Source organism: Pleurodeles waltl, chromosome 3_1 (genome assembly GCF_031143425.1).
Source record: "Pleurodeles waltl isolate 20211129_DDA chromosome 3_1, aPleWal1.hap1.20221129, whole genome shotgun sequence".
Lineage (NCBI taxonomy): Eukaryota > Metazoa > Chordata > Amphibia > Caudata > Salamandridae > Pleurodeles > Pleurodeles waltl.
In genome coordinates, this window is record NC_090440.1 from 598,872,993 (window position 1) to 598,889,490 (window position 16,498).

Genomic DNA, 16,498 nt, shown 5'->3' on the forward strand with positions numbered 1-16,498 from the left:
GGCATGGTAGAAGGATATCCCATCTCCTGCGGAGTTTTTCAGGGAGTCCCATAATCATGCCTTTGAGAGTTTTATTAAATCTCTCCACCAGTCCATTTGTTTGTGGATGATAGGGTGTTGTGAACTTGTAAGTTACACCACACTCCTTCCACATGGCCTTTAAGTATGCAGACATGAAATTGCTTCCTCTGTCTGATACTACTTCCTTTGGGAAGCCCACCCTGGAAAATATTCCCAGGAGGGCCTTTGCCACTGCAGGAGCTGTAGTGGTCCTTAAAGGAATAGCTTCAGGATATCTTGTGGCATGGTCCACTACCACTAAGATAAACCTATTGCCTGAAGCAGTAGGAGGGTCAAGGGGGCCAACTATGTCAACCCCTACCCTTTCAAAGGGAACCCCAACCACAGGCAGTGGGATAAGGGGTGCCTTTGGAGTGCCACCTGTCTTGCCACTGGCTTGACAGGTTTCACAGGACTTACAAAATTCCTTTGTGTCCTCAGACATCCTAGGCCAATGAAACAATGGTACCAATCTGTCCCAAGTTTTCATTTGACCCAGGTGCCCAGCTAAGGGAATGTCATGTGCCAGTGTTAGGAGGAACTTTCTGTACTCCTGAGGAATCACTAATCTCCTGGCAGCTCCAGGTTTAGGATCCCTATGCTCAGTGTACAAGAGGTTGTCCTCCCAGTAAACTCTGTGAGAGTCACTGACATCCCCATTAGCCTGTTTGACAGCTTGCTGTCTGATACCCTCTAATGTGGGACAGGTTTGCTGTGCCACACTCAGCTCCTCCCTGGCAGGCCCCCCTTCACCCAAAAGCTCAGCAGTGTCTGCTTCCAGCTCCTCTGGTGTAGGTTCTGCACAGGGAGGGAATTCTTCTTCCTCAGAAGTTGAATCCACTGTAGAGGGAGGGATAGTAGGAAGTGGTTTGCTTCTACTAGCCCTAGCTTTAGGGAGCACTTGGTCCATTGTTCCAGGATCCAAGCTTCCCTGTCCTTTTTGCTTTTTGGCCTGAGCCCTTGTCAAAGCAAAAATATGCCCTGGAATGCCCAGCATTGCTGCATGGGCCTCCAACTCCACATCTGACCAAGCTGATGTCTCCAAATCATTCCCTAATAGACAGTCTACAGGTAAATCTGAAGCTACCACAACTTTCTTTGGACCAGTTACCCCCCCCCAGTTGAGATTTACAACAGCCATGGGGTGGCTTTGTGTTATGTTGTGAGCATCGGTTACTTGGTACTGGTGTCCAAGTATGTGTTGTTCAGGGTGCACCAGTTTCTCAATCACCATTGTGACACTGGCACCTGTGTCCCTGTAGGCCTGGACCTCAACACCATTTATTAGGGTTAGTTGCTTGTACTTCTCCAAGTTATGGGGGCAAGCAACCAAAGTGGCTAAATCAATAGCCCCTTCAGAGACTAAAGTAGCCTCTGTGGTCTCCCTAATTAGACCAACCCCAACTAAATTACCAAAAGTGAGCCCAGCTACTCCCTTGGATTGGCTATTAGTAGGTTTGCTCCCACCACCACTGCTATTAGTAGGGACACTAGGTGTAGCAGTAGGGGTTGTAGTGGTAGGAGCTGTGGTGCCTTTCTTTGGACAACTGGGATCTGTTGTCCAATGGCCTTTAATTTTATATAAATAGCACCATGGTTTCTTTTCCTTGTTCTGATTAAAGGAGGATTTGGGCCCACCACCCCCACCAGAGTGTTTTTGTGGGCCTGATGAAGACTCATTTTTAGATTTGTCCCCACCCTTGTCAGAAGACTTACCATCCTTCTTTTTGTTGCCATCTTTGTCACCCCCTGTATGAACTTTTCTGTTCACTCTTGTTCTGACCCATTTGTCTGCCTTCTTTCCCAATTCTTGGGGAGAGGTCAGATCAGAGTCCACCAAGTACTGGTGCAACAAATCAGACACACAATTATTAAGAATATGCTCTCTCAGGATCAAGTTATACAGGCTGTCATAATCAGTAACTTTACTGCCATGTAACCACCCCTCCAAGGCCTTCACTGCCTGGTCAATGAAATCAACCCTGTCTTGTGAAGACTCCTTTTTGGTCTCTCTGAACTTTATCCTGTACTGTTCAGTGGTTAAGCCATAACCATCCAGGAGTGCATTCTTAAGAACTTGGAAATTATTGGCATCATTTTCTTTCACTGTAAGGAGCCTATCCCTACCTTTTCCACTAAATGATAGCCATAGGATAGCAGCCCACTGCTTTTGAGGGACATCCTGTACAGCACAGGCCCTCTCAAGTGCAGCAAACCACTTGTTAATGTCATCCCCCTCCTTATAAGGGGGAACTATCTTGTGCAGATTCCTGGAATCATGCTCTTTTGCAGGATGACTATGGGGAATACTGCTGCTGCCACCATGGGTATCTAAACCCAACTTCTGTCTTTCCCTCTCTATTTCTAAAGATTGTCTATCCAAATCCAGCTGTTGCTTCTTGAGCTTCAGTCTGGTTTGTTCCAATCTCAATCTATTGAGCTCCCTTTCTAACAATCTGTCATCAGGGTGGGTGGGAGGGACATTTTTAGATACAGAGGTATGATGGGAATGAACAGAAGGAGACCTGTCCCTTACAGAGGGCACCCTAACAGCTTGGCTACCAGCATAATGTGAGAGCACACCATCAGTATGGTGTGATTCAACCTCTGTACCAACTATGCTAGACTGTCTAGTAATGGGCAGGCTGAGAAGTTTCTTTCCTGAACCTTTTCCTGGGGGAGTCCCTGGATCAGATTGAGAACCATTAGCTACTTTTTCTACAGATTGGGCACTTATGGCCTTATCCTGTACTCTAAGCATATTAATTAACAGTTCTAAGGAAGGATTCTTCCCTACACTCAAACCTCTCTCTATGCAGAGACTCCTTGCTCCTTTCCAGCTAAGGTGATCATATGCAAGTTTGGACAGTTCAAAATTTTTTCCTGTACCAGACATTTTTTAGAGAGAGTTAAAGTGATAGAAAAAGAGAAAAAAGTTTTCAGAACTTTTTGGAAAGACAGAAAAAACTTTTTAAACTTTTAAGAACTTTTTGAAAGTTTAGGAGTACTTTTCAGCACTTAGAAAAGAGTGAAAAGAGGAAATGCTAAACTTTTTGGCTATGTGTATATACACTGACCTTGTTTTGTATATTTTTCTCTTATGAAAAGTACAATGACAAGAGTGGTAAGTAGTCTCAAGCACTTATCCCACCACTGCACAACCAATGTAGGAGGCTGGACTGGCTTGTAGTGAGTACCAAGGGGTACTTGCACCTTGCACCAGGCCCAGTTATCCCTTATTAGTGTATAGGGTATCTAGCAGCTTAGGCTGATAGATAATGGTAGCTTAGCAGAGCAGCTTAGGCTGAACTAGGAGACGTGTGAAGCTACTACAGTACCACTTAGTGTCATATGCACAATATCATAAGAAAACACAATACACAGTTATACTAAAAATAAAGGTACTTTATTTTTATGACAATATGCCAAAGTATCTTAGAGTGTACCCTCAGTGAGAGGATAGGAAATATACACAAGATATATATACACAATAGCAAAAATATGCAGTATAGTCTTAGAAAACAGTGCAAACAATGTATAGTTACAATAGGATGCAATGGGGAAACATAGGGATAGGGGCAACACAAACCATATACTCCAGAAGTGGAATGCGAACCACGAATGGACCCCAACCCTATGTGACCTTGTAGAGGGTCGCTGGGACTATTAGAAAATAGTGAGAGTTAGCAAAATAACCCTCCCCAAGACCCTGAAAAGTGAGTGCAAAGTGCACTAAAGTTCCCCTAAGGACAAAAGAGTTGTGTTAGAGGAATAATGCAGAAAAGACACAACCCAGCAATGCAACAACTGTGGATTTCCAATCTAGGGTACCTGTGGAACAAGGGGACCAAGTCCAAAAGTCACAAGCAAGTCGGAGATGGGCAGATGCCCAGGAAATGCCAGCTGCGGGTGCAAAGAAGCTTCGACTGGACAGAAGAAGCTGAGGTTTCTGCAGGAACGAAAAGGGCTAGAGACTTCCCCTTTGGTGGACGGATCCCTCTCGCCTTGGAGAGTCGTGCAGAAGTGTTTTCCCGCCGGAAGGACGCCAACAAGCGTTGCTACACGCAAATCGTGCGTTTGGCATTTTTGGACGCTGCTGGGGCCCAGGAGGTCGCAAATTGGACCTGCAGAGAGAGGGACGTCGAGCAAGACAAAGAGCCCTCACTGAAGCAGGTAGCACCCGGAGAAGTGCCAGAAACAGGCACTACGAGGATGCGTGAAACGGTGCTCGCCGAAGTTGCACAAAGGAGTCCCACGTCGCCGGAGACCAACTTAGAAAGTCGTGCAATGCAGGTTAGAGTGCCGTGGACCCAGGCTTGGCTGTGCACGAAGGATTTCCGCCGGAAGTGCACAGGGGCCGGAGCAGCTGCAAAGTCGCGGTTCCCAGCAATGCAGCCCAGCGAGGTGAGGCAAGGACTTACCTCCACCAAACTTGGGCTGAAGAGTCACTGGACTGTGGGGGTCACTTGGACAGCGTCGCTGGATTCGAGGGACCTCGCTCGTCGTGCTGAGAGGAGACCCAAGGGACCGGTAATGCAGCTTTTTGGTGCCTGCGGTTGCAGGGGGAAGATTCCGTCGACCCACGGGAGATTTCTTCGGAGCTTCTGGTGCAGAGAGGAGGCAGGCTACCCCCACAGCATGCACAAGCAGGAAAACAGTCGAGAAGGCGGCAGGATCAGCGTTACAGAGTTGCAGTAGTCGTCTTTGCTACTATGTTGCAGGTTTGCAGGCTTCCAGCGCGGTCAGCGGTCGTTTCCTTATCAGAAGGTGAAGAGAGAGATGCAGAGGAACTCGGCTGAGCTCATGCATTCGTTATCTAAAGTTTCCCCAGAGGCAGAGACCCTAAATAGCCAGAAAAGAGGGTTTGGCTACCTAGGAGAGAGGAAAGGCTACTAACACCTGAAGGAGCCTATCAGCAGGAGTCTCTGACGTCACCTGGTGGCACTGGCCACTCAGAGCAGTCCAGTGTGCCAGCAGCACCTCTGTTTCCAAGATGGCAGAGGTCTGGAGCACACTGGAGGAGCTCTGGACACCTCCCAGGGGAGGTGCAGGTCAGGGGAGTGGTCACTCCCCTTTCCTTTGTCCAGTTTCACGCCAGAGCAGGGGCTAAGGGGTCCCTGAACCGGTGTAGACTGGCTTATGCAGAATTGGGCACATCTGTGCCCAACAAAGCATTTCCAGAGGCTGGGGGAGGCTACTCCTTCCCTGCCTTCACACCATTTTCCAAAGGGAGAGGGTGTCACACCCTCTCTCAGAGGAAGTTCTTTGTTCTGCCATCCTGGGCCAGGCCTGGCTGGACCCCAGGAGGGCAGCTGCCTGTCTGAGGGGTTGGCAGCAGCAGCAGCTGCAGTGAAACCCCAGGAAGGGCAGTCTGGCAGTACCAGGGTCTGTGCTACAGACCACTGGGATCATGGAATTGTACCAACAATGCCAGGATGGCATAGAGGGGGCAATTCCATGATCATAGACATGTTACATGGCCATATTCGGAGTTACCATGGTGAAGCTACATATAGGTAGTGACCTATATGTAGTGCACGCGTGTAATGGTGTCCCCGCACTCACAAAGTTCAGTGAATTGGCTCTGAACAATGTGGGGGCACCTTGGCTAGTGCCAGGGTGCCCTCACACTAAGTAACTTTGCACCTAACCTTTACCAGGTAAAGGTTAGACATATAGGTGACTTATAAGTTACTTAAGTGCAGTGTAAAATGGCTGTGAAATAACGTGGACGTTATTTCACTCAGGCTGCAGTGGCAGGCCTGTGTAAGAATTGTCAGAGCTCCCTATGGGTGGCAAAAGAAATGCTGCAGCCCATAGGGATCTCCTGGAACCCCAATACCCTGGGTACCTCAGTACCATATACTAGGGAATTATAAGGGTGTTCCAGTAAGCCAATGTAAATTGGTAAAAATGGTCACTAGCCTGTCAGTGACAATTTGGAAAGAAATGAGAGAGCATAACCACTGAGGTTCTGATTAGCAGAGCCTCAGTGAGACAGTTAGTCACTACACAGGTAACACATTCAGGCACACTTATGAGCACTGGGGCCCTGGGTTACCAGGGTCCCAGTGACACATACAACTAAAACAACATATATACAGTGAAAAATGGGGGTAACATGCCAGGCAAGATGGTACTTTCCTACACAGGCTAGTGACCAATTTCACCAATTCATATTGGCATACTGGAACACCCTTATAATTCCCTAGTATATGGTACTGAGGTACCCAGGGTATTGGGGTTCCAGGAGATCCCTATGGGCTGCAGCATTTCTTTTGACACCCATAGGGAGCTCTGACAATTCTTACACGGGCCTATCATTGCAGCCTGAGTGAAATAACGTCCACGTTATTTTACAGCCATTTACCACTGCACTTAAGTAACTTATAAGTCACCTATATGTCTAACCTTTACCTGGTAAAGGTTGGGTGCTAAGTTACTTAGTGTGTGGGCACCCTGGCACTAGCCAAGGTGCCCCCACATTGTTCAGGTCAAATTCCCCGGACTTTGTGAGTGCGGGGACACCATTACACGTGTGCACTATACATAGCTTCACAATGGTAACTCCGAACATGGCCATGTAACATGCCTAAGATCATGGAATTGCCACCCCAATGCCATCCTGGCATTGGGGAGACAATTCCATGATCCCCCGAGTCTCTAGCACAGACCCGGGTACTGCCAAACTACCTTTCCTGGGGTTTCACTGCAGCTGTTGCTGCTGCTGCCAAGCCCTCAGACAGGTTTCTGACCTCCTGGGGTCCAGCCAGGCTTGGCCCAGGAAGGTAGAAGAAAGGACTTCCTCAGAGAGAGGGTGTTACACCCTCTCCCTTTGGAAAAAGGTGTCAGGGCTGGGGAGGAGTAGCCTCCCCCAGCCTCTGGAAATGCTTTCATGGGCACAGATGGTGCCCATCTCTGCATAAGCCAGTCTACACCGGTTCAGGGATCCCCCAGCCCTGCTCTGGCACAAAACTGGACAAAGGAAAGGGGAGTGACCGCTCCCCTGACCTGCACCTCCCCTGGGAGGTGCCCAGAGCTCCTCCAGTGTGCTCCAGACCTCTGCCATCTTGGAAACAGAGGTGCTGCTGGCACACTGGACTGCTCTGAGTGGCCAGTGCCAGCAGGTGACGTCAGAGACTCCTTCTGATAGGCTCTTACCTGTGTTGCTAGTCTATCGTCCTTCCTAAGTAGCCAAACCTCCTTTTCTGGCTATTTAGGGTCTCTGCTTTGGGGAATTCTTTAGATAACGAATGCAAGAGCTCATCAGAGTTCCTCTGCATCTCTCTCTTCACCTTTTGCCAAGGAATCGACCGCTGACTGCTCTAGACGCCTGCAAAACTTCAACAAAGTAGCAAAGACGACTACTGCAACCTTGTATCGCTGATCCGGCCGCCTTCTCGACTGTTTTCCTGGTGGTGCATGCTGTGGGGGTAGTCTGCCTCCTCTCTGCACTAGAAGCTCCGAAGAAATCTCCCGTGCGTTGACGGAATCTTCCCCCTGCAACCGCAGGCACCAAAAGACTGCATCACCGGTCCTCTGGGTCCCCTCTCAGCACGACGAGCGTGGTCCGTGGAACTCAGCAACTCTCTCCACATGACTCCCACAGTCCAGTGACTCTTCAGTCCATGTTTGGTGGACGTAAGTCCTTGCCTCCCCACGCTAGACTGCATTGCTGGGTACCGCGTGATTTGCAGCGGCTCCGGCTCCTGTGCACTCTTCCAGGATTTCCTTTGTGCACAGCCAAGCCTGGGTCCCCGACACTCTAACCTGCAGTGCACGACCTCCTGAGTTGTCCTCCGGCGTCGTGGCACCTTCTTTTGTGACTTCGTGTGAGCTCCGGTTCACTCTTGTAGGAGGCTGGCCTGGCTTGTAGTGGGTACCAAGGGGTACTTACACCTTGCACCAGGTCCAGGTATCCCTTATTAGTATAGAGGGGTGTCTAGCAGCTTAGGCTGATAGAGAAGGTAGCTTAGCAGAGCACATTAGGCTGAACTAGGAGGCGTGTAAAGCTCCTACAGTACCACTAGTGTCATATGCACAATACACAGATATACTAAAAATAAAGGTGCTTTATTTTTATGACAATATCCCAAAGTATCTCAGTGAGTACCCTCAGTATGAGGATAGCAAATATACACAAGATATATGTACACAATACCAAAATATGCAGTAATAGCAATAGAAAACAGTGCAAACAATGTATAGTCACAATAGAATGCAATGGGAGCACATAGATTCAGGGGCAACACAAACCATATACTCTAGAAGTGGAATGCGAACCACGAATGGACCCCAAACCTATGTGACCTTGTAGAGGGTCGCTGGGACTGTAAGGAAACAGTGAGGGTTAGAAAAATAGCCCACCCCAAGACTCTGAAAAGTGGGTGCAACGTGCACCTAAGTTCCCCAAAGAGCACAGAAGTCATGATAGGGGAATTCTGCAAGGAAGACCAACACCAGCAATGCAACAACGATGGATTTCCTGACGAGAGTACCTGTGGAACAAGGGGACCAAGTCCAAGAGTCACGATCAAGTCGGGAGTGGGCAGATGCCCCGGAAATGCCAGCTGTGGGTGCAAAGAAGCTGCCACTGAATGGTAGAAGCTGTGGTTTCTGCAAGAACGACAAGGGCTAGAAACTTCCCCTTTGGAGGATGGATGTCCCACGTTGTGAAGAGACTTGCAGATGTGTTTCCGTGCAGAAAGACCGCAAACAAACCTTGCTAGCTGCAAGGGTCACGGTTCAGGTTTTTGGATGCTGCTGTGGGCCAGGAGGGACCAGGATGTCGCCAATTGCGTGAGGAGACAGAGGGGGCGTCCAGCAAGACAAAGAGCCCACTCAGAAGCAAGTAGCACCCGCAGAAGTGCCAGAACAGGCACTACGAAGAGGAGTGAACCGGAGCTCACCCGAAGTCACAAAGGAAGGTCCCACGACGCCGGAGGACAACTCAGGAGGTCGTGCACTGCAGGTCAGAGTGTCAGGGACCCAGGCTTGGCTGTGCACAAAGGAATCCTGGAAGAGTTCACAGGAGCCGGAGCAGCTGCAAATCACACGGTACCCAGCAATGCAGTCTAGCGTGGGGAGGCAAGGACTTACCTCCCCCAAACTTGTACTGAAGAGTCACTGGACTGTGGGAGTCACTTGGACAGAGTTGCTGAGTTCAAGGGACCTCGCTCGTTGTGCTGAGAGGAGAACCAGAGGACCGGTGATGCAGTCTTTTGGGGCCTGCGGTTGCAGGGGGAAGATTCCGTCGACCCACAGGAGATTACTTCAGAGCTTCTAGTGCAGAGATGAGGCAGACTACCCCCACAGCATGCACCACCAGGAAAAGAGTCGAGAAGGTGGCCGGATCAGCGTTACAAGGTCGCAGTAGTCGTCTTTGCTACTTTGTTGCAGTTTTGCAGGCTTCCAGTGCAGTCAGCGGTCGATTCCTTGGCAGAAGGTGAAGAGAGAGATGCAGAGGAACTCTGATAAGCTCTTGCATTTGTTATCTAAAGAATTCCCCAAAGCAGAGACCCTAAATAGCCAGAAAAGGAGGTTTGGCTACTTAGGAGAGAGGATAGGCTGGCAACACCTGGAGGAGCCTATCAGAAGGAGTCTATGACGTCACCTGCTGGCACTGGCCACTCAGAGCAGTCCAGTGTGCCAGCAGCACCTCTGTTTCCAAGATGGCAGAGGTCTGGAGCACACTGGAGGAGCTCTGGGCACCTCCCAGGGGAGGTGCAGGTCAGGGGAGTGGTCACTCCCCTTTCCTTTGTCCAGTTTCACGCCAGAGCACGGCTGGGGGATCCCTGAACCGGTGTATACTGGCTTATGCAGAAATGGGCACCATCTGTGCCCATGAAAGCATTTCCAGAGGCTGGTGGAGGATACTCCTCCCCAGCCCTAACACCTTTTTCCAAAGGGAGAGGGTGTAACACCCTCTCTCTGAGGAAGTCCTTTGTTCTGCCTTCCTGGGCCAAGCCTGGCTGGACCCCAGGAGGGCAGAAACCTGTCTGAGGGGTTGGCAGCAGCTGCAGTGAAACCCCGGGAAAGGCAGTTTGGCAGTACCCGGGTCTGTGCTAGAGACTCAGGGGATCATGGAATTGTCTACCCAGTGCCAGAATGGCATTGGGGTGACAATTCCATGATCTTAGGCAGGATACATGGCCATGTTCGGAGTTACCATTGTGACGCTGTACATATGTCGTGACATATGTATAGTGCACGCATGTAATGGTGTCCCCGCACTCACAAAGTCCGGGGAATTTGCCCTGAACAATGTGGGACTACCTTGGCTAGTGCCAGGGTGCCCACACTAAGTAACTTAGCACCCAACCTTTACCAGGTAAAGGTTAGACATATAGGTGACTTATAAGATACTTAAGTGCAGTGGTAAATGGCTGTGAAATAACGTGGACGTTATTTCACTCAGGCTGCACTGGCAGGCCTGTGTAAGAATTGTCAGATCTCCCTATGGGTGGCACAAGAAATGCTGCAGCCCATAGGGATCTCCTGGAACCCCAATACCCTGGGTACCTCAGTACCATATACTAGGGAATTATAAGGGTGTTCCAGTATGCCAATGTAATTTGGTGAAATTGGTCACTAGCCTGTTAGTGACAATTTGGAAAGAAATGAGGGAGCATAACCACTGAGGTTCTGGATAGCGGAGCCTCAGTGAGACAGTTAGTCATAACAAAGGTAACACATACAGGACACACTTATGAGCACTGGGGCCCTGGCTGGCAGGGTCCCAGTGACACATACAACTAAAACAACATATATACAGTGAAATATGGGGGTAACATGCCAGGCAAGATGGTACTTTCCTACAACTCTTCTTTGTAGTGCCTGTTCTGGCACTTCTGCAGGTGCTGCTTGCTTCTGAGTGGGCTCTTTGTCTTGCTGGACGCCCCCTCTGTCTCCTCACGCAATTGGCGACATCCTGGTCGCTCCTGACCCACAGCAGCATCCAAAAATCCTTACCGCGACCCTTGCAGCTAGCAAGGCTTGTTTGCGGTCTTTCTGCACGGGAACACCTCTGCAAGCTTCTTCACGACGTGGGACATCCATCCTCCAAAGGGGAAGTTCCTAGTCTCTTTGTTCTTGCAGAATCCTCAGCTTCTACCATCCGGTGGCAGCTTCTTTGCACCCACAGCTGGCATTTCCTGGGTATCTGCTGTAGGAAAGAACCATCTTGCCTGGCATGTTACCCCTATATTTCACTGTATATATGTTGTTTTAGTGTATGTGTCACTGGGACCCTGCCAACCAGGGCCCCAGTGCTCATAAGTGTGTCCTGTATGTGTTACCTGTGTTATGACTAACTGTCTCACTGAGGCTCTGCTATCCAGAACCTCAGTGGTATTCTCTCTCATTCTCTTTCCAAATTGTCACTAACAGGCTAGTGACCAATTTGACCAATTTACATTGGCATACTGGAACACCCTTATAATTCCCTAGTATATGGTACTGAGCTACCCAGGGTATTGGGGTTCCAGGAGATCCCTATTGTAGGAGGCTGGACTGGCTTGTAGTGAGTACCAAGGGGTACTTACACCTTGCACCAGGCTCAGGTATCCCTTATTAGTGTATTGGGGGCCAAGCAGCTTAGGCTGATAGATAATGGTAGCTTAGCAGAGCAGCTTAGGCTGAACTAGGAGACGAGTGAAGCTCCTACAGTACCACAAGTGTCATATGCACAATATCATAAGAAAACACAATACACAGATATACTAAAAATAAAGGTACTTTGGGCCATATTTATACTTTTTGACGCAAAACTGCGCTAACGCAGTTTTGCGCCAAAAAATTAGCGCCGGCTAACGCCATTCTGAAGCGCCATGCGGGCGCCGTATTTATTGAATGGCGTTAGCCGGCGTTAGCCGACCGGCGCTGCCAGGTGTGCGTGAAAAAAAACGACGTACACCAGGCAGCGCCGGCGTAGGGGAAAAATGGCGTTTGGGCGTCCCAAAATGGGGCAAGTCAGGCTGAGGCAAAAAAATCGTCTTAACCCGATTTGCGCCATTTTTTTTGGGCGCCCAGACGCCATTAACATGACTCCTGTCTTAGCAAAGACAGGAGTCATGCCCCCTTGCCCAATGGCCATGCCCAGGTGACTTATGTCCCCTGGGCATGGTCATTGGGCATAGTGGCATGTAGGGGGGCACAAATCAGGCCCCCCTATGCCACAAAAAAAAATAAAAAAAATACTTACCACAACTTACCTTTTCTTCCCTGGGATGGGTCCCTCCTTCCTTGGGTGTCCTCCTGGGGTGGGCAAGGGTGGCAGGGGGTGTCCCTGGGGGCAGGGGAGGGCACCTCTGGGCTCATTCTGAGCCCACAGGTCCCTTAACGCCTGCCCTGACCCAGGCGTTAAAAAGAGGCGCAAATGCAGGGTTTTTAGTCCCGCCCACTCCCGGGCGTCATTTTTGCCCGGGAGTATAAATCCGACGCATATGCATCGCAGTCATTTTTTAAGACGGGAACGCCTACCTTCCATATCATTAACGCAAGGAAGGTGTTCACGCAAAAAAATGACGCTAACTCCATGAACTTTGGCGCTAGACGCGTCTAACGCCAAAGTATAAATATGGAGTTAGTTTTGCGTCGAATTTGCGTCGAAAAAAACGACGCAAATTCGGCGCAAACGGAGTATAAATATGCCCCATTATTTTTATGACAATATGCCAAAGTATCTCAGTGAGTACCCTCAGTATGAGGATAGCAAATATACACAACATATATGTACACAGTACCAAAAATATGCAGTATAGTCTTAGAAAACAGTGCAAACAATGTATAGTTACAATAGAATGCAATGGGGACACGTAGAGATAGGGGCAACACAAACCATATACTCCAAAAGTGGAATGCGAACCATGAGTGGGCCCCAAACCTATGTGACCTTGTAGAGGGTCGCTGGGACTGTAAGAAAACAGTGAGGGTTAGAAAAATAGCCCACCCCAAGACCCTGAAAAGTGAGTGCAAAGTGCACGAAAGTTCCCCAAAGGACACAGAAGTCGTGATAGGGGAATTCTGCAGGAAAGACACAAACCAGCAATGCAACAACAATGGATTTCCGGACGAGAGTACCTGTGGAACAAGGGGACCAAGTCCAAGAGTCCCGATCAAGTCGGGAGTGGGCAGATGCCCAGGAAATGACAGCTGTGGATGCAAAGAAGCTGCCACCGGATGGTAGAAGCTGTGGATTCTGCAAGAACAAAGAGGACTAGGAACTTCCCCTTTGGAGGATGGTTGTCTCACATCGTGAAGAAGCTTGCAGAGGTGTTTCCGGGCAGAAAGACCGCACACAAGCCTTGCTAGCTGCAAGGGTAACGGTTAGGGTTTTTGGACGCTGCTGTGGCCCAGGAGGGACCAGGATGTCGCCAATTGCGTGAGGAGACAGAGGTGGTGTCCAGCAAGACAAAGAGCCCACTCAGAAGCAAGCAGCGACTGCAGAAGTGCCGGGACAGGCACTACAAAGAAGAGTGAACCGGAGCTCACACGAAGTCCCAAAAGAAGGTCCCACGACGCCGGAGGACAACTCAGGAGGTCATGCACTGCAGGTTAGAGTGTCGGGGACCCAGGCTTGGCTGTGCACAAAGGAAATCCTGGAAGAGTGCACATTAGCCGGAGCAGCTGCAAATCATGGGGAACCTAGCAATGCAGTCTAGCGTGGGGAGGCAAGGACTTACCTCCACCAAACTTGGACTGAAGAGTCACTGGACTGTGGGAGTCACTTGAACAGAGTTGCAGAGTTCCAGGGACCTCGCTCGTCGTGCTGAGAGGAGACCCAGAGGACCGGTGATGCAGTCTTTTGGTGCCTGCGGTTGCAGGGGGAAGATTCCGTTGACCCACAGGAGATTTCTTCGGAGCTTCTAGTGCAGAGAGGAGGCAGGCTACCCCCACAGCATGCACCACCAGGAAAACAGTCGAGAAGGTGGACGGATCAGCGATACAAGGTTGCAGTAGTCGTCTTTGCTACTTTGTTACAGTTTTGCAGGCTTCCAGGGCGGTCAGCAGTCGATTCCTTATCAGAAGGTGAAGAGAGAGATGCAGAGGAACTCGGATGAGCTCTTGCATTCGTTATCTGCAGTTTCCCCAGAGACAGAGACCCTAAATAGCCAGAAAAGAGGGTTTGGCTACCTAGGAGAGAGGATAGGCTAGCAACACCTGAAGGAGCCTATCACAAGGAGTCTCTGACGTCACCTGGTGGCACTGGCCACTCAGAGCAGTCCAGTGTGCCAGCAGCACCTCTGTTTCCAAGATGGCAGAGGTCTGGAGCACACTGGAGGAGCTCTGGACACCTCCCAGGGGAGGTGCAGGTCAGGGGAGTGGTCACTCCCCTTTCCTTTGTCCAGTTTCGCGCCAGAGCAGGGCTAAGGGGTCCCCTGAACCGGTGTAGACTGGCTTATGCAGAATTGGGCACATCTGTGCCCAACAAAGCATTTCCAGAGGCTGGGGGAGGCTACTCCTCCCCTGCCTTCACACCATTTTCCAAAGGGAGAGGGTGTAACACCCTCTCTCAGAGGAAGTTCTTTGTTCTGCCATCCTGGGCCAGGCCTGGCTGGACCCCAGGAGGGCAGATGCCTGTCTGAGGGGTTGGCAGCAGCAGCAGCTGCAGTGAAACCCCAGGAAGGGCAGTTTGGCAGTACCAGGGTCTGTGCTACAGACCACTGGGATCATGGGATTGTGCCAACTATGCCAGGATGGCATAGAGGGGGCAATTCCATGATCATAGACATGTTACATGGCCATATTCGGAGTTACCATTGTGAAGCTACATATAGGTAGTGACCTATATGTAGTGCACGCGTGTAATGGTGTCCCCGCACTCACAAAGTTCAGGGAATTGGCTCTGAACAATGTGGGGGCACCTTGGCTAGTGCCAGGGTGCCCTCACACTAAGTAACTTTGCACCTAACCTTTACCAGGTAAAGGTTAGACATATAGGTGACTTATAAGTTACTTAAGTGCAGTGTAAAATGGCTGTGAAATAACGTGGACGTTATTTCACTCAGGCTGCAGTGGCAGGCCTGTGTAAGAATTGTCAGAGCTCCCTATGGGTGGCAAAAGAAATGCTGCAGCCCATAGGGATCTCCTGGAACCCCAATACCCTGGGTACCTCAGTACCATATACTAGGGAATTATAAGGGTGTTCCAGTAAGCCAATGTAAATTGGTAAAAATGGTCACTAGCCTGTTAGTGACAATTTGAAAAGAAATGAGAGAGCATAACCACTGAGGTTCTGATTAGCAGAGCCTCAGTGAGACAGTTAGTCACTACACAGGTAACACATTCAGGCACACTTATGAGCACTGGGGCCCTGGGTTACCAGGGTCCCAGTGACACATACAACTAAAACAACATATATACAGTGAAAAATGGGGGTAACATGCCAGGCAAGATGGTACTTTCCTACACTGGGGGCTGCGGGTGCAGGGTCTTTTCCAGCCGTCGGGATTTTAGAGTCAGGCAGTCGCGGTCAGGGGGAGCCTCGGGATTCCCTCTGCAGGCGTCGCTGTGGGGGCTCAGGGGGGACAACTTTGGTTACTCACAGTCTTGGAGTCGCCGGAGGGTCCTCCCTGAAGCGTTGTTTCTCCACCAGTCGAGTCGGGGTCGCCGGGTGCAGTGTTGCAAGTCTCACGCTTCTTGCGGGGATTTGCAGGGGTCTTTAAATCTGCTCCTCTGTAACAAAGTTGCAGTCTTTTTGGAGCAGGGCCGCTGTCCTCAGGAGTTTCTTGTCTTTCTTGAAGCTGGGCAGTCCTCTGAGGATTCAGAGGTCGCTGGTCCTGGGGAAAGCGTCGCTGGAGCAGGTTTCTTTAGAAGGCAGGAGACAGGCCGGTAGGTCTGGGGCCAAAGCAGTTGGTGTCTTCTTTTCTTCTTCTGCAGGGGTCTTTCAGCTCAGCAGTCCTCTTCTTCTTGTAGTTTCTGTTAGAGTTTGTACACAGCAAAGAGCATGTCCCCTCTCACTGCACTAGTGGGTTCTGTAATAGCTCCCTTTTAAACGTACTATTGAAAGCCTTTCTTGTTATCTCACCTTCCCCCCCCCCTAGGCTTCTGTGTATGTTGTTTAATGTGCTGTTTTGTTTACACATTGGGCCTTGCTTTTACCAAGGCTTCTTTAAAATACTCCTCCCTAGGCCATGTGTTAATCCAACTCATTTGTATAATAACTGAAACTCTGCACACCTTTCAAGAACATGTGCAGCATGTGAGCACCACACCCAGCTCTTCAAACCACACCCAGCTCTGCACACCTTCCAAGAACATGTGCAGCATGTGAGGACCACACCCAGCCCTTCAAACCACACCCAGCCCTGTCTATAAAAGGCATCCCCCGAGCCTCACCCAGTGCTTGTGCTCGTCTACCTCCCGCTTACCTGAGAACAGATCCCTCGGCGCTGGCACTCCTGCTCTTTACAGACTTTCATTGACTTCAATGGGCGCA